At 41.5% G+C, this 24,275-nt stretch overlaps 1 long non-coding RNA gene across 2 annotated transcripts in view; it reads right to left on the minus strand.

Moving 5' to 3' along the window:
• Positions 1-24,275, minus strand: part of LOC138784398 (uncharacterized) — a 69,067-nt gene that overhangs the window by 38,961 nt on the left and 5,831 nt on the right. Inside the window, exon 3 of one of the 2 annotated variants that reach the window (XR_011361833.1) lies at positions 18,739-18,794. This is a non-coding gene — a long non-coding RNA (uncharacterized lncRNA). Of the gene's footprint in view, positions 1-5,996; positions 6,166-18,738; positions 18,795-24,275 lie in introns of those variants that run through there. The other variant, XR_011361832.1, reaches the window with a different exon arrangement.

A 24,275-nucleotide genomic window follows, 5' to 3' on the forward strand; every position in this document is an offset into this window, starting at 1 on the left:
TTTAGTTCTCAGACCATGACCTATCAGGAGAACAAGGCAGGAGAGGTCGGCACTCATGGCTGTATAAAGTCTATGGGACCTACTCTCTCCACTCTTGTTCTTTTGATCTTCCAAAAAATAAAGACGTCAAAAGTTTTATTAACCCCTTAAGGACACAGTGGATTTTGGCCTTAAGGACCACACCGATTTTTATTTTTACGTTTTCGTTCTTTCCTCCTCGCCTTCTAAGAGTCATAGCGCTTTTGAATTTTTAACCTACAGGGTCTTAATTTTTGCGGCACGATTTCTAGTTTTCATTGGTGTCATATTTGTGTAGACAGGATATTTTGATCGCTCTTTATTATTTTTTTCCGATATATAATGTAACAAAATATCTGCAATTCTGGCACTTTTTTGCTTTTTTCCCATTTACCATACAGGAACACTGTTATCATGATCAGACAATTATGAATGCTACAATATGTAATATGTTTATTTATTTTAAGGTCTTTTATGTATAAAATGGGAAAGTTGGTAGATTTAAACTTTTACTGGAGGAGGGTGATGTCATGTTTTATAAAAACTTTTTAAGTCCCCATAGGGGACTATTACATTCAATTTTTTACATTACATACGTTCATGTATGCCATAGCATAGTACTGATCAGTGGTATCTGTGATCATTGCATAGAACCTTCCTTTTGCAGACTCTATGCAATGATTGCCGAGCTGACTGAACGGAGGAAGGTAAGAGACCTCCGTCAGTCACCTAAAATGATTGGAACCCCCATCTGATGGACTGGCCGCTCAGCCAATCAGTGACTAGAGCTGCGTTCTGTCCCAGTCACTGACTGGTTAAGCGGCCAGTCCATCAGCCAGAGTCATGACATCGGCTCTGTAAGAGATCCTGGAACTCGGTGAGAGTCCCAAAGTGGTGATCCAATGCTGGAGAGGCACAAGGAAGGGTGAGTTGGTATACTTTGTTATGTTCCCCTATCAGCCGAGTCATGCCCCTGCTGTTTAAAATAAATTTCCTATACCCAGATTTGTCCTTTAAAAGGTTAAATAATATATTTTCAGTTTATTTTTTTAAAATCTAACAGTATTTGGGGATTCATTTTATTCCTGTGATGACGGATAAGTGAAGCCACACACAATACTATTGTCATGTAAACATCAAAGAAACCTCCAAGTTACATAGTAAGAAAGTGGGGACAGAACTGGAAATAACTGCAGTCACTCCAGAATGTTCAGGTTTTCAGTGAATTTAGGTTTTCACCTTTAAATGACCTGTTTTCTACTGACCTTAATGACTAAACAAACTGTGTGTATATAGCCTAAGGGCCCTATTCCACCGGACGATTATCATTCAGATTATCGTTAAATCTTTTGAATCTAAACCATAATCGTTCGTTTGAATAGCAGTTAACGATTAACGACCGAACGAGAAATCGTTGATCGCTTTATAAGACCTGGACCTATTTTTATCGTTGCTCGTTCGCAAATCGTTCGCATTGAATAACACATTGTTCGGTTGTTCGCAGTAGATACGAACGCAATAGCGAAGAAAAAGTGATCGCAATTACGATCATAAGTAACGATTATCGTTCCATGAAATGAGTGAACGTTTCCAGGTCTTTCCCAATAGCGGTCGTTTGAGATCGTTAATCATTAACGATTATGCGAACGATAATTGTCCAGTGGAATAGGGCCCTAAGTGCTCTCACTATTTGTTTACCAGCTACATGCAGGGGCGGTTTAACTTTACCATAGGCCCCGGGCTGTTCACGGAGCCTGCCCCCCCCCCAACCCACTGTAACTATGGCAGTACTAGTGTAGTGTTCATAGTACAGAAAAGATAATGTCATGATGCCCTGAATTGTGCAAAATTGTTGTAAAAAAGCAGCGATTTTTTGCAAATCATGGCAGAACTGTAGCCAAGAGATTTTACACCACTAAAAGTATGTCTTTTTTGGGTGGCCATGGGCCCCCAGGAGCTCAGGGCCCCAGGCTACCATCCGAAACGGACCTATTATAATCCACTACTGGCTACATGCCATTTGCAGCACTTATTAGGTCACTTTTCACACACAACTGGGGTTTATGGACACATAGTATTTGTTTGTAGCATGCAAAGAACTATAATTTGTACATAGAGCCCAATACGAGTGTGGACAAAGTCTTAGGGGCCATTCACAAGTACGCAAAATACTATCCGTACACGGACAGTGTTGTGTTAACTAAACCTCAGAGCGCCCAGCATCAGTATTCAATATGATCTAGAGAGCTCCTAAAGGGGTACTCCACTCAAACATAACTTTTCATATGTTGCTGCCCACGGTGAGACTAACAATTCCTTCCATACTTATTATAATCTTTTCAGTCTCCTTCTCCCAGTTCTGAGCTGCTGCTTTATACTGAAGACACAAAAAACTGTGTGTGGGCTTTTTTCTCTTTCTCCCCTTCCTCTCCCTACCATATGAGACAGTTGATGTAAGTCCCTTTCTGCAACTTTGTAAAGAGAATTAATCAAAGAAAGTTTATCAGCCACTTGACCTCAGATTAACCCTCACAGTAATAAAAAGAAGCTACAAAGTTGCAGCCTGCCAGGGACTCAGAAGAGAGTGAGGAGATGGAGAGAAAAGCTCACACACAGTTTTCTTGTGTCTTCAGCAGAAAGTAGCAGCTCAGAACTGGGGACAGGAGACTGAATAGATAATAACAAGTATGGAAGGAATTGTTAGTCTCATCATGGGCAGCAACATATGAAAAGGTATGTTTAAGCTGAATACCCTGTTAAATCTTTGCGCTACTGTACTAACACAGTGTGAACTCGGATAGCAGGAGCTCAGAGGTCCGTTCTGCAGAATACTGTCTGTGCACTTTTTTTTTTGCGGACGTGTGAATGCCCCCTTAGTTACTTGTGAAATTGAGCCTTGGCTCATCCTTTCCTTTCATGGTAGATCAGTAGTTGGCTCAAGGCTAAATGGGCAATAACTATAGTAATCTTGTAGGTAGATAGGAGCTGGAAATCAACACATCACAGAAAAACAAAAAGGCTACTGAAGTATATAACCACCTTAGTGTGTGTGTGTGTGTGTGGGGGGGGGGGGGGGGGGTCTACATGGAGCACAATGTGGAACTATACTAGGAACCATATAATAGCATATGATAGATTGCTGAGATGGATAATCCCTATTATTGAATTCTTACCCTCCTGGATGTATGAACATTATTGCTGGATTATTGCTGGATCGATAGATGTTATTGATAAGCAAATGATGAAAAAATATACAAAATATTCAAAACATCTCAATGTATTCAGTATCAAGTATAAGCACCACATGCAGAAATACACTTGCATGCTTTGGCATGGTATCATAGAGGTTAATGAGGCTCACAGTCACACATATCATCAAGATCAACTGCTGGCAACAGAGGTCACAGATGAGTTTGACAACAGACAATGATTTTAGGAATGTTCCAGTTTCGGCAAATATAATCAGAAATGATATATGAAATTATACATGTACTAATTTACCTTCTGCATCAATTCCTTGTGAATTTCAAGATGCCTGTTTGCAGTTATTTAGTAGGGACTTGGGATGTCTCGCGACTTGTCTCTCATCAGGCTCATTCATCAAGGACATTTACATGCCCATGTACATTCAGCATGGCAGATCATTCCTCAATCAATCATTAGTATCCTCATTCTAAGCATGCCAATGGGTGAAGGTGCATGTACTTCTGGGCGTAGTGCTCATACTTGACACTGAATTAATTGAGATGTTTTGAATATTTTGTTTCCATTTTTTTATCATTTGCATATCATTATCATGTTTATCGATCCTGTGATTTCCATAATTCTATGACTTTTCCTTCTTAGTGTTGTAATTTCAATGTTTAGGAGTGTATTTATCCTGCCAGACAACCCCATTTAGCATATGATCTAAATAACCTTCCAAATTGTTAACTTTTCAGATACAAATCATGTCTGACATCTTGTTTACCTTAGCATGGCTATGTATACACTGAGTAAAAAAAAAAAGAGAGAGAAAAGGCGTCCACCTTTTTGCTTTAAAATAACGGCTGTTATTACCGCCTTTTAATTGAAGTCAATGGAATGATGGACGCCCAATGCACACAGTGTATTAAATAACAAGCGTTGTTTGAGCGAATGTAAAATTAATGTCCATGACAATTTTTTTACTGTCCTTTCACCGTCTTTGCTAATTAATTCAATGGACCTTTAACTCTTTTACGACCTGGGGTTATTGATACCTCAATGCCCATGTCGTTTTTGGACATCAGCTTATGGGATCATAATGATCCCATAAAGCTGATGTCCCTATGTCTGCCCCCTCTCCTCTGTCCCCTGCCGCTGTTACAATTTTATGACAGCGGCAGGGGAGAAAGGGGAGGGGGCAGCGCTCACGGCCACGCGCCCGACGCACGCCCTGCCTTCCCTTCCCCCGGCCGACCTCCGTAGTCAGGAAACCGGAAGCCTGAGGCTTCCAGTTTCCATGGCTACCATCGGGGCTCTGCGATCACTTCGCAGAGCCTCGATGAACACCAGACAGAGTATTCTCCCTCTGTAGAGGAAGAATTCTCTGTCAGGAGCCTTATAGATGCTGCAATCATGCTGACTGTAGTATCTATAGGGTTAACTCTCAGCACTGGAGCGTGGTCTATCACTGATATCCGGGACCAGCCGCGGATGACACAGGCGCAGCTCCTGCGCCTGTGTCATCCTACAGCGTAAATTAATGTCGCTGCAGCATAAGGCAACAGCTACAGCAAGGTTAAATGACAGTGCAGCGACCGGAGGGGGTTAAAAAAGAAGCACACCCTAAAGGACTTGGATAATAACAGCCTTCATTGTAATGATGGGTGACCAAAATGCAAAATGACTGATGTCATTTTAAAAAATAAAAATGGAAAAAAAAAACTTAAAAGGGTTAGGGCCCTATTAGACGGAGCAATAATTGGCCGATCATATTGACTGATCATGTCTTTAGGTCCGGAACTTAAATCGTAGCCGACGGCTAATGATTGAGTGAACTGTTATGCATTACCTCTCCATGCTACCGGTCTTAGGCTACGTTCACACAGAGCAAAAGGGGCGGATTACGCGAGGAAATATTTCCGCCTGAAATCAACTGACGGTGAATTCCGAGCAGAATACAAGTAGAATGTAAGCAGAATCCCTGCGTATTCCGCTAGGAAAGTGTTCAGCTCGTAATCAGCTCTTGACAAATTCAGCGCGGAATACTCGAGGAATCCGCGCTGAATCCGCATGCATTCAGCGCTGAAATTCAGCGAGTATTTGGCGAGTAAACTAGACTATACCAGAATATATACTAGAATCCTCCCCCCCCCCTTTTTTCCCCATTTCCGCGCTGATTCAGCGCGTAATTTCCGCTTGTATTCCGCGCTGAAACAGAAAATCAGAGCCCCATTGGTTTGTATAGGCTTCCGCTAGCGGAAGAATGAACATGTTCATTCTTCTGGCGGAAAGCGGATTAGTTCAGTGCGGAAATTTCACCGTGTGAATTGCAAAGCAGAATTTCCATTCAACACAATGGAAATTAGCTCTGCACCTATTTTAACGGCTGAAATTTCAGCACTGATTCAGCGCAGAAATTCAGCTGCTTTTGCTCTGTGTGAACGAGCCCTGAAGCTGCAGCCACTGCGCTGGAAGTGAAAGCAGAGGGTAGGAGAAGACCAGGTGGGTGAGGAGGTAATCTATAACAGTTTAGGCCAAGGGCTGCACAAACATCTCTAATGATGTCCGTGCAGCCCTTGCCAAATGATGTGTAATAGGCTTTATAGTCTAGCAGATTGGCACTCAATTACATTATTGATTGGGATGCCATCAGCTCATCTAATAGGACCCTTGTGGTGCTCTTTTCAGAAGAAACCAGTCATATTTTTCAAATGTACATACATACATAATTATATTTGTTAACACCCCCAAAATCATTTGCATCGCTAAGCAATTCCTTAAAAAATACTTACCGTCATTGAAAGGGAATATTTTCGTGTATAGCAACAGACTAAAAATTTGAAAACGTTCATTCTTTGCTCACATACGTTACTGTAGAGAAGTAGTGTCAGGTCATGTGTCGCCAATGCTAAGGTTTACTTTCCATCAGCTTCACAGATTTTCACTCCAGCTGGTTCCCCTCCAGTAAAAAAAAAACAAACAACAACAACAGAATCAAACAACAGAATGCAGAAACAAAAAGTTAATAAGCAAACATGTCATGTTAAACTACAAATCAAACCTGCTGATATGTCCCTATTCCCCTTCCCCTGCACTTAATCGTTGGAGCAGTAAAGGCCCTATTAAACAAAGCGATTATCGGTCGTATTTGGCAGTTATATGCGATAATCGTTTTGTGTAATAGAAGACAATCGTTGTCTTTCAACAGGCTGAAACGGCAACGATCAGCCTTTAAACGATCTGCTGCCGTCACTTCACGCAATAGGAACGGCGGCAGCAGACCGTCGCTGTCTCCTATGGGCTGCTCTGAGGATCAGATGATCGCCCGGGCAGCCCCCCCCCCCCCACGCGCGCAGCTCCCCGTGGCCCCTTTGCACTTACCCGCTTGCTGTCAGCGCGTATAATAGCGCCAGCAGCTGGAGGGGGAACGAGGGGCAAGCGAGAGCTGACCTGAGAGGTCGGCGTTCACTTGTTCTCCACATCGCTCTGTGTAATAGGGGCTTAAGGCACCATTAGGAGCACTGCCCCTTGCCCACCCCCTCTAATCATAGTCAATGGAGCGAGGTGGCTGGGGCCGGGCTGGATCAGCACTATGGGGACGGGCCAGTGCTCCTAACAGTCTTACCGGGTCCAAGGAGTAAACATCTAAGTGCAGGGGAATGGCACCAAGGATGAAGGTAAGGGACATACCTTCATCCTCGACGCCTTCTGCGCAATAGGAGCATATCATATCAATCTGCTGACAGTTCCCCTTTAAATAAACATTTTTATTCAGTTAAACGTTCCCTTTAATGTTTATTTACATGACATCAGTTAAAAAAAAAAATTTATTTCCATTACCAAACATACAGGGAATGTTGCTGTACCTGAAATATATGTCTGCAGATTACCAGAAGTACAATAAACCTTTCCGGCTCCCACAATAAAAAGCATGAAATGTTTAAAAATAGATTATCCTCTGATTATGACGGGGAAACAGGGCTGCAGACGCGGCTCAGCTTGTACATAACCCTGCACTCATAAAGAAAGAAGAACTTTTTTGAGGAATGAATAGAGAATGTTAATGTCAGGGCCGTTTCTAGCACCGTGCAGGGCGGGCTATGGCACGGGGCGCTGACAGCTAGGGGGCGCCCTCCTCACTGATCAGCAGTGGCCGACATTGTCTGTGCAGAGGCCGGGGCATAGACCTCTGTGCGCCCCTCACACTGCACCTGGCTCCTGGGGGGCTCTTTTTGCGTCCTCTCAGATGAAGGCTGCAGGGAAGAGGAGAGAGGAGGCAGCAGAGACCTCGGGATACTTCCTGGCTGCTCTGCTAAGGATCATCACACAGGCAGCAGCTCCCATGTGACAGGTCTCCTCCCCCGACCCGGCCTGAATACAGCACAGGAGAAGCAGCCTCCTGCTTCCCTCTCCTATTACAGCTGAGTGTGTGGGGGTGGGGGGACTGGGAAGACATCGGCAGTGTCCGGCCAGGTATGTGAGGGGGGGGGGGGGGGATGGGCAGCTTCACTCTCTGGAGTCTCTACTTTCTCCTTATCAGTCACAATTATTGCTGAGAGTTTAACCCTTACACTGCCTTGCCATAAATTAGTAACCTGTGCAGGCAATGTAAAGGTTAATTTACTGCAATAAGTGTCTGATGAGGAGAAACTGAAGGAGACAGAGAAGTGATATTCATAGTATAGGGCCCATATTGCTATATATATATTAGTAAGGACCTTTTACATGCCCCATATGCAGTCATGTACAACCAGGCTGCTGTATGGTTCGTACAGCCATTTAAATACATTACTATCGGCTGCATATTCCCTGTATACACGGAGAGATGTGCAACCGATAATTTATACAACTACCCAAAAGATCAGCAAACAACTGATACAACTCCCATCATTTACTGACAGGCCACTGTCCTCAGAATATGCTGCGAACGAAGAGAGACCTCAAGGTGTTGTCCCCTCACAAACTACAACTCCCAGCATGCCCTGAGAGCTTCATAAGTGTAGGGCATTCTGAGAGTTGTAGTTATTCACAAGGGTCACAGATACTTCACTCCAGGATGGGAGGGGGTGACCTGTCTCCTCTTACTGGTTCCGGCTATGTTCACACAACGTATGTTTTCGTATGTTTTGTATGAAAACTTTGCTTTCCATGGGATCCCGGCCGGAGTGTATACATATAGGGGGAGATTTATCAAACATGGTGTAAAGTGAACCTGGCTCAGTCTCCCCCGGCAACCAATCAGATTCCACCTTTCATTTTCCAAAGAGTCTGTGAGGAATGAAAAGTGGAATCTGATTGGTTGCTAGGGGCAACTGAGCCAGTCTCACTTTACACCATGTTTGATAAATCTCCCCCATAGTATACGCTCCGGCCGGGACCCCTCGCGGCGCCACAAAGAACTGACAAGTCAGTTTTCTGCAACCGCTATTTAGTGAATTGCGGCCGCAGAAACCCATGTCAGTGCACACTATGGAGCGAGCCGCTTGCCTCATAGTGTGCTATGGGGAGTTCTGCTGCGGGCGTGCACTGATGCGCCCGTGTCAGAACTTTGTGGCATGAAAGATCATCCGGGATGATCTTTGCAGAGACCGGCCACTCCATGACCTGGCCGGATCATGGAACGACCGGTCTCTTACGCCATGTGAACATGGCCTCCTTCTGTAAGTGTCCCCCAGAATCAGCCCTCCCAGGAATCCAGGACACATGTTCCAGATAGGGGCGCCCTGCAGTCTAGGTCCCCCCCTGAACCTCACACCTCACTCAGCATGCCCCCCGTGTTCATAAAAGCTGATTGAGATCCGGGGGGGGGGGTTGGGGGCGCTTTTTTCAGATTCGCCCTGTTGCCAAAATGGCCTAGAAACTGCCCTGGTTAATGTATTTGTAATAACATGTGTCTTATGGTCAGGACACCACCTATTCACATGTGATGTGTTTGGTGCCGATTCTGCACTGGTTCTGTTCACTACAATGCATGTAGATGGATTTAAAAAGAAAAAAAAAATTTTTTTGAGGAGAAATCTGCTCCAAAAAGTCTGGTTGTTCAGACTCAGATAAGTGATTTGTATTCAGGTCCCCATACACATAAGACTTTAAACAGCTGTACCTGCCATAAGCTCACAGCTGGTTGAAGGATATAGGGATTAGGCATGATGAGAAATCACTGCCTGACCTCTGTGTTCTGGGAGAGACAAGCTGCAGCCAGAAAGCTCCATCCCCTCCCTATAGAGAACACAGGAGGCCTTGACGTTCCGAATTTTCCTGTGTATGAGGAGGATGGGAGGTAGGGAGCGATGAACAATGATTCGCCATCAGTTAATGAAGGTGTATGGCTCAGGAGCCAGTTTTTGCAACAAGATAGGGAGAGAAGTGAGCCATCAAGTAATGCTCTCAACCTTCACTTCTGGCTCTATCTAGCAATTGGTGGGGTCTGAACTTTTGTTTGTGCAAAGTTTTTTTAAAGTTACAGCAAGCCTTTAAATTCTAAAGAATACATTTTTTTTGAATTAAAAGAGATGACCCAATAACAACGATAATAATAATAATAATAATAATAAAAAATAAACATTATACTACATGTGCCAAAACTAGTTCATTCAGTTTATTCATGGATTGTGAATAAAATAAATAATACCTATTATTCTTTTATACCTTAATAAAAAAGTAACAGATCATACCGAGGCCTAACAAACATTTCTTGATGTTAAGGGAAAAAACAGTAAGGAGGTAGTAGTGCTGTATATAAGTAATGCATGGCACATGTATATAGTGCATACACTTTCCATGGTGCATGTGGTACTAATGTGAGTGGTGATACATATAGCCAAGATAGTAGTAACATGTGGCACCCTTTCCCTGGCACTTACCCGGCTTTGCTTCCCTCTCTCCGTGGCAGTGCTGCCATTACTAGTCTCCATGGTGCGGTGTCATATCCCCATTCATGTCCAATACAGATGCGCTACAAGGGTATAACTATCCGAATAGCGCTGGCTGCTGTTCCTTTTAATTCTCCACACTGTCAACAATTACCAGCAGTAAGGTTAAAACCCTAGGTAATACCGACACTGAAAGAGGCTTAGAGATATTGGTGGACAGTAAACCTACATTTAGCAACCAGTACCAGGTAGCTGCTGCCAAGGCAAATAAAAGCATTGGATGCATCAAAGGGGGCAAAGGTCACGGCACAATCATCATTCTGTCTTTCTACAAATTACTAGTTAGACTGTTCTTCATATGGAAGAACACAGCGAAATTGGAGCAATACCAGAGACAGAACATTCAGAACAATCAAAGCAAATAGTTTTTACATCAATGGGGGCCAGAAAGTTCTATAGATTTGTACATTACCGCTGTTTTAAAATGTAAGCCTTCCGTACCTATCAACTGCTGTATGTCCCAGAGGAAGTGGAGTAGTTCTTTCCAGTCGGACACAGTGCTCTATGTGAGTGTTGGTAACTGTCCAGAGCAGAAGCAACTTCCCATTGCAGACCTCTCCAGCTCTGAACAGTTCCAGACACAGACAGAGGTGGCAGCAGAGAGCACTGGGTAAGATTAAAGGGGTTATCCAGCGCTACAAAAACATGGCCACTTTCCCCCTACTCTAGTCACCAGTTTGGGTGGGATTTGAAACTCAGTTCCATTGAAGTAAATGGAGCTTAATTGCAAACCACACCTGAACTGGAGACAAGAGAGGGGCAAAAGCCATGTTTTTGTAGTGCTGGATAACCCCTTTAAGGGTAGCTTCACACGTACCATATCGCAGCTGATTTTACTAAATGAATGAACACAGCATTAAATCCGCACTGTAAAATCAGCTGCGATATGGTACGTGAGAGGCTACTCTAAAGGAGTTATACAATGGAGTTATACAGTGGTTAATAAAGACTGACTTTAGTTTTTTAAATATACACAGTTAACAAATCCATATAAATTCCTGACTCCAGTTGATTTATTTTTTGGGCAAAAGTATGCCTTGGCTATGCGCAAAAGTCCCCCCTTCCCTGGAATGATCTGCAGTCATACAGAAACAGGAGGAGGACTTGAGACTTTATATAATGTATATAGCATTCCTCCTCCTGTCTCTGCAGCCTGTCAGCTTCTTTGGTTTTGCAGCTCAGTTCCACTGAAATATATAGGGAGCTAAATTGTAATACCACACACAACCTGAGGGCAGGGGTGGTGCTGTTTTTGCAAAAATGTAGCTGTGCTTTTTCTGATCTTGAATAACCCCTTTAACGCTTGATATGGCATGTTAGATTGCATCTACAATGCAGTCTCCTTCTTGTTTTACAACTAAAATTCTTAGCTTATAAGTCTTAGGCTATGTTCACACAACGTTTTTTGAGCTCCGTTTAAAATGACATCCGTCATTTTGAGTCTAAAGTAACAGACGTCATTTAGCAGCCTGGCCTCCCCTTAATGCAATGACTGTGTCTCCATTATTCTAGTTTGGTTACTAATTGGCCTTTGGGTGCGGTTTAAGTGAAAAGTCCATTGAATTTAATAGTAACAACAGAGAAAGAACAGTGACAAAAGAAAAACTGTGTGTGAACAACTAATAAAAAACGTCTACTGTTTGCAAAAGACGTCCGAAAATAATGATCATGTTCATTATTTTGACGACCGCGGTAAAAACGTCCGTTATTCAATGCATTTTGTGCATAGGACGTCCGTCTTCCCATTGACTTTAATGTATTGCCATTGCAGTCAGTTAAATCACAGCAAAAATGGATGTTTTTTTAAATCAAAATATTTTTGACGTTGTGTGAACATAGCCTTAAGGCTGTATTTCACAGGCCGACGAGAGGAGCTCTCAGCGCTCGTTTGCTTCTCATTCCTAACTTGCTGCCGCCACTATTAGACAAGGCGGCAGCGCCGGGTGAGTATAGGGGGGCTGCGGGGAGCTGCGGGGCAGCTGCCTGGGTGATCGCTAGATCATCTGGGCGACCCATAGAGGGTAGCGGCAGTCTGCTGCTGCCGATCCTATTCCATGGTGCTGCAGCAGCAGATCTCTGCTATCCCAGTCGTTTGTCTTTTAACATGTTTGAAAGACAAACGACGCAACTATCAGCAGACATGAACGATGTCTGATTGTTGCCTTCTATTCCACAGGGCGATTATCGTCCGTAACATGGAATAGGGCCTTTAGATTGTAAGATCCCAGCTTTAACTTGCTTCAAGCTAGCCTGAGATATGGCGCCCAGAAGCCAAGTTGGGAACTGACAGCTGCATATGTTTCCAGCTGTCACTGACAACGACACAGAGGGCTACATATCTCCAGCAGGATCATGGCTGCAACTGAGATTATGATCTTGTTCTATAGCAATATGATTATATATGATTGCTAGTAGCCTGGATGTATCAGAAACTTCCTTGCCACTCTGCCATTGCATATCAGAAGGTTAGAGGGATGTTGACTACTAATAAGCAGGGAATACTGGGCCACTGTGTGTGTGTTTTTTTGTCTTTTTATTATTATGCTAGTGATGGCCCCGGGGTGCCCAGGGGACGGTACTGTACTGCTTAGTGCACCAATCTGATCACTTTTTAGTCATTCTGTACATTTAAATAAGCAGACCGTGCTCCAGATATTATTCTTCAAATAACGTGTATTTTATCCAGCTGTCTACGCAACACAATGAATTATCGTGGCAACATTTTGGGCTTTATTTTGTGGATAAGTCCCATAAAAAAGAAAGATGTGTTTAGGAAGCAACCCCAGGGGATCCATCACATGGATGCGTCACCTATTTGTTCAAATAAACAGGCACACCCTGTTATATAAAAAATATATTCAGATTATGTTCACACTGGAGGTTACTTAAACCCTTCATGACTGAGGTCATTGCTGCCCAGATGTCCGAGTCAAATTAATGCAATGTTCCTCCTCACCTTCTAAGAGCCATAACACTTGTATTTTCCCCCCTACAGGGCTGGTTGGGGTGTAATTATTTGTGCCATGATCTCTAGATTTTATTGATATCATATTGGTGTAAGAGAAAAATTTTGAATGTTTTTTAACAATATTTTTCGAATATATATTTTGGAAAAAATTTGCAATCCTGGTGTGTTTTTTTTTTTTTTTTTGCCGTGCGGTATCAATATTGTTATAGTTTAACCCCTTCAGGACCAGGCTAATTTTCTTTTTTTCCTCCTTGTGCTGAAAAGGCCATAGCAGTTGCATTTTTACACCTACAGACCCACATGAGCCCTTATTTTTTGTGTCACTAATTGTACTTTGCAATGACAGGCTGAATTTTTGCATAAAATATGCTGCGAAACCAGAAAAAATTATATGCGCGGGGAAATTGAAAAAAAAAAACACAATTCTTTTTCTTTGTGGGGGGGGGCTTCATTTTTACACCGTGTGTCCTATAGAAAAACTGACATGTTATATATGTTCCTCAAGTTGATACGATTACAACAATATGTAACATGTATAACTTTAATTTTATGTGAGGGCTTGTAAAAAATTCAAACTATTGTTAACAAATATATGTTCCTTAAAATTGCTCTATTCCCAGGCTTATAGCGCTTTTATCCTTTGGTCTATGGGGCTGTGTGAGGTGTCATTTGTTGCGCCATGATGCGTTCTTTCTATCGGTACCTTGATTGCGCATATGCAACTTTTTGATCGCTTTTTATTACAATTTTTCTGGATTTGATGCGACCAAAAATGCGCAATTTTGCACTTTGGGATTTTTTTATGCCGTTTACCGTGCGAGATCAGGAATGTGATTAATTATTAGTTTGGGCGATTACGCACCCAGCGATATCAAACATGTTTGTTTACTCATTTATTTTTATTATGATAACATGGGAAAAGGGGGGTGATTATGACTTTTATTAGGGGAGGGGATTTTTATTAATAACAACTTTGACAGCTGCATCTGAAGACTTAAATAGCGGCACGGCGATCGGACTGTTTCCGCTAATAGCCGCGGCCCTGGGCTACATGCGGCACCCGGGACCGCGGCGGTTCAGAGCGTACAGTTATGTCCTTGTGTGGGAAGGGGTTAATAGATCGGACAATTCCACATGCTACAATATGTAATATGTTTATTTTTATGGTTTTGTAAATATATATATATTTTTTTGGTATAATGGGAAAAGGGGTTAGACCCTATGAACAGATTGAAGATCCGGCAGGACGGAGGTAAGTGGCTTACCCCCACCTGCCGGTACAAGTGATCGCCAAGTGATGCTGCGGGGGTCCCGATCAGTCTGTGACAGGTCCTTGTCCTGTCCTTGACTACCTTAAACGCTGTGATCGTTGTCTATTGCTGCATTTAAGGGAGTTAATGACAGGCAGCTATGAGACCGTGGCTGCCTCTCATTCCCGGGCCTGGGGACTGTATTGTGTGCAGGGCTGAACGCATTGCAACGGCCCTGCACACATTAACCTCTTAAGGACGCATGACGGCCCCGCTCTGAACCGCCGCGATTCTGGGTGCTGCGTGTAGCCTGGGACCGCGTCTATTAGCGGGCACGGTCTGATCGCCGTGCCCGCTAATTCAGTAATCGGATGCAGCTGTCAAAGTTGACAGCTGCATCCGATTACTGTATGCAGCACTTCCCTGGTGTCTAGTGGGGTGGATCGCTCCTCCGGGATGTTGTACCGGAGGAACGATCCACACATCCTACTCCGGCCGGGGTCTTCGCCAAAATGGCGCTGATCCCGGCTCGGCACTCGGATACCCTCGGCTGCAGCAGCAGAAAGCAAACGAGTGCCTATCTCATTGATCTTTGCTGTATAACTATACAGCAATGATCTTGATGAGAGATCAAAGTGTATATACTAGAAGTCCCCCAGGGGGAACAACCCTAACCCCAGGGGGGCTTCTAGTATATGTGTAAAAAAAAAAAAAAAAAGTGTTGTTATTAGTAAAAAGCCCCCTCCCCTAAAAAAAGTTTGAATCACCCGCCTTTTCACATGTTTTAAATAAAAGTAAATAAATAAACATGTTTGGTGTCGCCGCGTGCGTAATCGCCCGAACTATTAATCACATTCCTGATCTCGCACGGTAAATGGCGTAAGCGCAAAAAAAAAAAAAGTGCAAAATTGCTCATTTTTGGTCGCATCAAATCCAGAAAAAATCAAAAAGCAATAAAAAGCAATAAAAAGCAATAAATAAAAAAATAAAAAGCAATCAAAAAGTCGTATATGCGCAATCAAGGTACCGATAGAAAGAACACATCATGGCGCAACAATTGACACCTCACACAGCCCCATAGACCAAAGGATAAAAGTGCTATAAGCCTGGGAATGGAGCGATTTTAAGGAACATATATTTGTTAAGGGTAGCTTCACACGTACCGTATCGCTGCGTTTTTAACGCTGCGTTTTTATCGCGTTTATAACGCTGCGTTTTTATCGCGTTTTTATTGCTGCATTTTTATCGCTGCGTTTTTGGTACGATTTTTACATGCGAGTAAAAAAACACACCAAAAAACGCACCAAAAACGCAGCGATAAAAACGCGATAAAAACGCAGCATTAAAAACGCAGCGATACGGTACGTGTGAAGGCACCCTAAGGGTACAAACACACACAGCAGATACACAGCAGATACGCAGCAGATACGCAGCAGTACGCAGCAGATTTGATACTGTGTTCAGTTATTTAGATCTAATCTGCTGCGTATCTGCTGCGTATCGCAGCAGTAAATACGCAGCGTATTAGCCGTGTGTGTTTGTACCCTTAGGGTATATTCACACGAACGGACTCGCAGCGAGGCACTCGCTGCGAGTCCGGCAGGTCCTGGCAGTTCCCACACATTATATACTCGCTGCGGTCTGAACAACCGCGAGTATGTAATTCTACCGCCCTTAACCCCTTCTGCTCCCGCCTGGCTTCCCCACTGTAAGCATACATTACCTCTCCTCGCTGCACAGGTCCGGCGTCCTGCACAGGTCCGGCGTCCTCGCTGCACGGGTCCAGCCCAGCCGCAGCCACTGATTGGCCGGACCCGTGCAGCGAGGAGAGATATTGTATGCTTACAGCGGGGGAGCCAGGCGGAGCAGAAGGGGTTAAGGGCGGTAGAATTACATACTCGCTGCGGTCGTTCAGGGAACGACCCTGTGTGGGAACTGTGTGGGAACTGCCAGGACCTGCCGGTGAAATTGAACAAAAAAAAAGCATTTCTTTTATTTGGGGGGTATTTGTTTTTACGCCACTCGCCCTGGGGTAAAACTGACTTGTTATGCATGTTCCTCAAGTCGTTACGATTACAACGATATATAACATGTATAACTTTTCTTTTATCTGATGGCCTGTAAAAAATTCAAAACATTGTAAGGGTATATTCACACGAATGGACTCGCAGAGAGATTCTTCTAAAATCTCAAGTCTTCCAGTACTTATCAGCTGCTGTATGTTCCGCGTGTGTTTTCTTTCCAGTCCATGACTCTTGAGAAAGGAACCGGATTGGTTCCGAAACGTGTTGAGTCTTTTAATAAATTTTATATATATAAATATATTTCATACATATTTTTTAGTTTTATTATATATTTTTTTGTTGGACCTGCACCCTCACACCCGTGTGTTTGTGGTTGGAGGAATTGTTGCTCTATTGATCCCTGGAGGATATCGGGAGTGGCTGCGGTCTGTCTCACATGTGCTTCTGAGTGTTGTGCCTCCTAGCTAGCACAACCTTACCAGGATAGGGTTACCTTGTTTTTTCCTCCCCTTCGTTTTATCTGGTTGATCCCCGCCATGGAGCGCTGTCTCCTTCTTCTTTTTTGTCTATTCTTTCCAGTCTGACACAGTGCTCTCTGCTGCCACCTCTGTCTGTACCAGGAACTGTCCAGAGCAGGAGAGGATAACTATGCAAATTTGCTGCTGCTCTGGAAAGTCGCTGATATGGACAGAGGTGGCAGCAGAGAGCACTGTGTCAGCCTGGATTTGATAAATCTGGGCTATAGTGTGCAAATTAAACAGAGCTGTATGGGTATTTTCATCACTTTCACCACTTACATCAGTTAGTATCCCCTTCATTAACCCCTAGCTGCACCACGATGTTACTGAACGTCCTAGTGCCCCTAGGGGAGTTCAGAGGGGGGCCGCGCAGCAATAGTTGCTTTTTCGCCTTCCGTGGTGGTCTAGTGGGGGGATCACCCATCCCCACGCGATTGCGGAGGGGGGTTCCCTGCATCCTCACCCATCCGCGATCTGCGTCGTATTGGCACTGATCCCGGCTCAGCACTCTATTGCTTTTGGCTGCAGCAGCCGAAAGCAATAGAGCACAGATCTCATGGATCTATGCAGTATATCTATACTGCATAGATCTCAATGAGAGATCAGAGCAGTCATATTAGAAGTCCCCCCAGGGGGAATAACCCTCACCCCAAGGGGGATTCTAGTATGCATGTATGCATGTAAAAAAAAATATTTTTTTTTATTGATACAAAATCCCCTCCCCTAATAAAAGTCTGAATGACCCCCCTTTCCCCATTTTATAAATAAAAATAAATAAATAAATAAACATGTTTGGTATCGCCGCATGTGCATAATCACCCAAACTATTAAATTATTCCATTCCTGATCTTGTAAACAGCGCAAGCGTAAAAAAATTCAAATTGCAAATTGCGCATTTTTGGTCGCATCAAATCTCGAAAAAATTGTAATAAAAAGCGATCAAAAAGTTGCATATGCGCAATCAAGGTACCGATAGAAAGTAAACACCTCACACAGCCCCATAGAACAAAAGATAAAAGTGTTATAAGCATGGTAATAGAGAAATTTTAAGGAACATATATATATTTTTTTAAAGGTTTTAATTTTTTACAAGCCATCAAATAAAATCAAAGTTATACAAGTTACATATCGTTGTAATCTTAACAACTTGAGGAACATATATAACAAGTCAGTTTTACCCTAGGGCAAATGGCAGAAAAACAAATACCCCCCAAATTAAAAAAAAAATGCTTTTTGTTTTTCAATTTCTCCACTCATATAATTTTTTTTTCTGGTTTTATGGCATATTTTAGGCAAAAATTACATCTGCCATTGTAAAGTACAATTAGTGGCGCAAAAAATAAGGGCTCATCTGGGTCTCTAGGTGGAAAAATGCAACTGCCATGGCCTTATATACACAAGGAGGAAAAAACTAAAGTGAAAAAATGAAAACTGTCCCCTAAGGGTTGCAGCAAAGCGCATGTCAAAAATGTTTACATGGTCGGGGTCTCACAGCCGAGATCCCCACTAGTCAGAAGAACGAGTTGGGAGAAGCCCATAGTAGTGCACTTCACTCCCTGTCTCCCAACAGCTCTATTATAAGTCTATGGGGCTGCATGAACAGAGGTAATTGACAGCAGGGAAGTGCAGCGTGCTTAGTAATTGTCAGTGCAGGGCTGCATGAATGATTTCTGGATGATTCATGCAGCCCTTCACTTACATCATTATCAGCCACACATCACATGTTTACACAAGCTAACTACATGTAATTAACTGGTAATAAAATAAAAAAATATATATAAACTCTTTAAAGGCATAACACTAAACTCCCTATATAAACTAACAAAAAACTACAGCACTTACCTCTTCCACCACGGCATCAATGGTTCAGGGGTTACCCAACAGTCTTTGCTGATATCCTGGGAGGAATAATATTAAAGTTATCTGTTGTAATAGGTTCAAATTGTGCACACATAAAAACTCAATTATATTCATTTCAAGTAATAAAAATATTCTCTGTTTGCATACGCTCACACATTAGGAGCCTCAACAAGATTGCTGTTTTTTAATACTCCAAAACAGCAGAAAATATAGATCTTTTATTGTCTGTTTTTTTACAGCTGTGGAAAAGTGTCAATTTTTGTTATTTTTAACTAGATAGCCATTATATTAGACCAAATCTAGCAGATAACATGGGCATCATTATGGCTTCTTGCTTTACCAATGGCAAGACAACAGACAAACAACATATATACAATAATATATATATATATATATATATATATATATATATATATATATATATATATATATAATATTACATATTATGTACTATATTAATTACAGGGCTTGAGGTGTGAATGTTGAGTCCTTTTTTGGGCTTTATCTGAGGCCTAATTTATTTAAAGTGCCACTGTCGTGTTTTGATTTATTTATTTATTTTTTTGCAAAAATCAACAGTCCAGGCGATTTTTAAGAAACTTTGTAGATGGGTTTATTAGGCAGATATGCCATTATGTGCATTCAAAAAGCCTCTCCCCAGCCCCCCCCCTCTCTCATCCACTGCTCATTACCAGAAAATCTCGACTCATTTACATCAGTCGGGCCCTGTGTAACCTATGGAGAGGGGAGGAGGGAGATTAGTCACCAGCAGAGAGCAGAGAACAAAGGATTACACAGCAGGATCTGTGGGAAATCCGGTATTCAGAGGTCAGAGAGGTCAGTGCTGACTTCAGAGGAGATAGCCCAGTGATGTAGCTGTAAATTAACTCTTTGTTGTCCTATTTTGGTGCCTCATCTCCCTCAGCCCCTCCTCTCTATATAGAGAACAATGAAGACTGTACTATTAATTTCTGAAATAAATAAACAACAGTGAAACTTTAAGGGTTTGGGATTCTGATTTGGGGTTTACTTTAACCATTGCCCCTATTTTAACTCTTGAGACCATCAAGTCACAGTGAAGGAAAAGCCAGTCAGCAAAGCCTGAAGAGGAAAAGAGTATGTCAGCATGGACTCCAGTCCAGAGAGAGAAAGAGTCTGAGAAAGGTGAGTACCCGCATTCTAAGACTACAAAAATATATATACACACTTTATTAAAGGGGTTTTCCCATTTGCTGAGAATTCATCTCCGCACCGCTTACTTCCTGGTTCGGTGCAGGGGGGCCTAGGGGGGAGTAAGGAGAGGAAGCAGTGGTGCTGTGCTACACCAGCTTGGCATGTCTGTGTCTCCCACATAGCTTACACATGTCTCCAGGGGCAATCCAAGCCCTGGGGATGTATGTGAGCTCAGTGGGAGAGAGGGAGTAAAAGTATACTTACTGATCCTCAAGGTCCCGACCACCTGAGTGTCTTGCCCTCTGTTCTCGACTACCGAGCTCAGAGCAGTGGTCAAGAACCTAGGCGACTGGTATCAAACCTAAAGGAAACGAAGGGGCCAAACTTTAGAATGAAAGTATTTTTGCTAATGGAAAGCATTAGCAAAATTGCTTTCTCTTGCATTCCCTATCAGCTAACAAAGGAATACCCCCTTAAATATAAGAACCAAGACATTAAAAAAATTATACGCCGGGGGGGGGGGGAGGGGGTATTGGGGGATTCACTGCAGTGAATTAGCCTTTTTGGCTTTTATTGGCATTTTAAATACATGCAACAGTTGTACAGGTTTCTAGATATGTCCGTGAAGAGGAAAAAGTAAGAGGGCACTCACCGTACTGATGTGTAGACGTATGTGCGTGAAACGGCTGTGATAGCTTGTGCTTATTAGTGGTTTGCGTCCGAGCCCGCTATAGATGAATCTGCTGGAATTTTAAAGTTTATATGAAATAAAGTCTACACATCAGTACGGTGAGTGCCCTTTTATTTTTTTCCTCTTCACAGACATATCTATGAACGTTTTTTTGTATTTCATGAGGAGCACCCGTATAGTGTTTTTGATATATGCAACCTCGCTCTGCAATCCTATAGAAGCTGTCCCTGAAGGGTAGTGCCGCTACTGTTTTCTTTACAAAGTTGTACAGGTTTTCTATCCAATACAAAAGATAAGCAAAGTTTTGCTTATTCAGGCACTAACTAAACACTAAGGGAGAAACTATTATGTGTGACTTTTTGCAGTGTTCATATGGTAATTTCTTATATTGTTGTACAATGATTGGTGAATTTGCACTGCCACTGTAATGAAGAATAGGTACGGGACTAGGAATGGAGGCAGTCAGAACACTACGATGCCTCCAACCATCAGGTCTTAGAATACATGTAGAATACCTAGGTGAAATATATCCACTCTCTACTATGTTCCTGGTCATCATATTACAACACCATATTACGCACATCATTTACGATAATTAGAATGTAAAATAAAAATGAAAAAATATATGGTATATATCAGAACAGTAAAGTAAAAAAAATATATAAATTATATTTGCATATCCTCTAATAGGGTTTTTTTTGGAAAGGGTTAAAAGAACCCTGATAAAAAAGGATACTTATTTTTATCACAGAAAGAAACCTATGGCGAGCAATTCCAGGAAAAGAACATAAACTATAAAGCTGAACTGTAAAAGTATTAGACTTAAAACGATACGAAACTTTTTCTTGCACATTGTAGCAGACTGTATTATTTTATGCAATATCTTTTTTTAAAAAAAAATAGTTATTTTTATTGTATATTTTGCCTCTGGCATTTTTTGGGGGAAATATTTTATTATTTTTAATTCTTTTTTTTTTTTACATGAAATATTCTCGTAGACTGGAAGAAAAATATTTTGTCCAACGATTATTTTATATCGTGTAAGAATTTCAACATCTGCATTACGTGATTGAATTTATAGCTCTGATATTATTAAACACACCTGAACACCAGTTTAGCTATTTTCACACTGTGTCCATTTTGAATGCATTATCGTCCTTTAAAGATATACATTAAATAGACAGCCTTACTAACCTGACTTTGTAGACAGGAAAAATGTACACTATATAAATCAATTGGCAATAATTTTTGGCACAAGCTATATAAAGGAAATCAGTGGTGTACAGTAAATACTATAGCTTTGCATTTTGCATCTAAACAGAGACTTACTAACCAGCATGCAACAAAATAGTTAAAAAAACACACACAAAAAATCCACCCTCCTCAATGCAGTCATTGCAATGTGTGTGTGTGTGTGTGTATTATTATTATTATTATTATTATTATTATTATTATTTTACATGTGTACTGTAATATATATATATATATATATATATATATATATATATATATATATATATATATATATATATATATATATTACTATTATATTATATATTATTATTACTATTATTATTATTATTATTATTATTATTTTACATGTGTACTGTAATATATATATATATATATATATATATATATATATATATATATTATTACTATTATATTATATATTATTATTATTATTATTATTATTATTATTATTATTTTACATGTGTACTGTAATATATATATATATATATTATTACTATTATATTATATATTATTATTACTATTATTATTATTATTATTATTATTATTATTATTATTATTATTATTATTTTACATGTGTACTGTAATATATATATATATATATATGTTTGTGTGTAAAACAAAAACTTTAACTTGATAATAATTGACATAGAAATAAAATTATTTTTAAAAATAACTTGCATTCTACTCAATAACAGTACAGTAGGTTCAGAGATTACATTATGTTTAAATATATTTAAGCGTTATTATACATTCCTTATTGATTTTTACCATCTGATGCCAATACCAGGAGTTAGAAAGACACAGTGGAAAAAATATAATGGAAAGATTTTCACTTTATTCTGTGTTTTTGACCCCCTCCTGGTTTCGGCTGAAAATACTGCTGAAAGCAGTGCAGAACACTCAGTGTTACGTGTGAGCCCAGCACTGAGGTGATTCCCCACTTTGTGCTATCTATGGCATTATTCCTGGCACGCTTTCCAGTATTTTTCTCGTCAGAAAAATTGCTGTAGCCAGATGTTCAGTTAAAGTCAATAGGGACCTTTAAAACACCCCACAAACACGGCTTGTGGACATCCTTGTGGTGTTTTCCATCTTATTGGGTGTGTTTTTAAGGTCACATTTTTTCTCAAACATATCATACTGATTTTAAGGCAGTTTGGAAGGAAAGAACATGTAAGGATATGTACACACTGTTGCAGGACAGGACCTCATTTATAGGCAGTAGAGATGAGCGAGTAGTGAAATATTCGACTTTCGAGAATTCGGATCGAATAGGCACCGATATTCGACTATTCGAACGAGTATTTGATCCCATTATAGTCTATGAGAAAAAAAATTGCAGCACTTGGAAATCAAAATTCGACCACTTGGAGGTCACCAAGTCCCCCATGAAACCTCCCTAAACAATGCGAACACTTCCGGAATGACACTGGGACATTAGGGGGAGCATGCCTGGGTGCACACAATACCCTAAAATCGCAGTATAATGCCAATCTCTGTAGTTGCGAAGGAAAAATATTTGCAAACGCTTTATGAACATTTATGGCAATGTTCACACATTTCCTTTGGATTTCTTGTGCAGTGTTACATACATGATTCCAATGTGCGTCCGAAGAGCGTCATCTTATTCACGCATATCACGTGTAATGCTGTACGAACGTTACTGAAACAGTATGTATGACGTGCCTTTTTCTGGGCTACTGGAACAATATGTATAACGTGCCCTTAGTGGTGTTAAACAGGGACACTATAAGTCACTTGTACACACAGGGTACTGGAATGAATACAGCTGCTGATGCTGATGCTGCTGTTATATCATCTATTTCTTAGCACTGAGAAGTGCTTTGGATTCAGAGATGACTTTTTCACTTGATCTTTGCCCTGAAAATCCCTTTTGGGTTCAGTAGTAATCCTGCCTAACCAAAACGCTACTAAAACCTATCTCTCCCTGCTGCAAGATCTTTCCCTGGCTAGGTTGAAAGCTCATCTGCGGTCGAGAGGCGGGAACCAAGTATTTAAGATTTGAGGTCATGTGGTTCAGCCATCCAATGAGGGTAGACGCCGTTTTCGCGCTGCATGCGTACTCCCAGGGTCCCTCACGGCCTCCCTGCATGGTCATTGGATTAAAAAAAGCGCCAAGTGCGATGGGAGGGCTTTCGAATGTTTCCTGGGTATTCGCCTCACTAGTCGATTGAATTCGAATCTTTCGAATACCGCAATATTCGATCGAATACCTACTGGATCAAATCGTATTCGCTCATCTCTAATAGGCAGTATACATATCACCAATATCAGGAAAATGTTTACCTTTTTCTGTGTTTTGGACCCATACCTGTTACTGGTAAAAGTACTGACTGAAATACTGCAGCTTTGGGCAATGTGCACAGATAGTATTTCCATC

This window comes from Dendropsophus ebraccatus, chromosome 2, assembly GCF_027789765.1.
Source record: "Dendropsophus ebraccatus isolate aDenEbr1 chromosome 2, aDenEbr1.pat, whole genome shotgun sequence".
Lineage (NCBI taxonomy): Eukaryota > Metazoa > Chordata > Amphibia > Anura > Hylidae > Dendropsophus > Dendropsophus ebraccatus.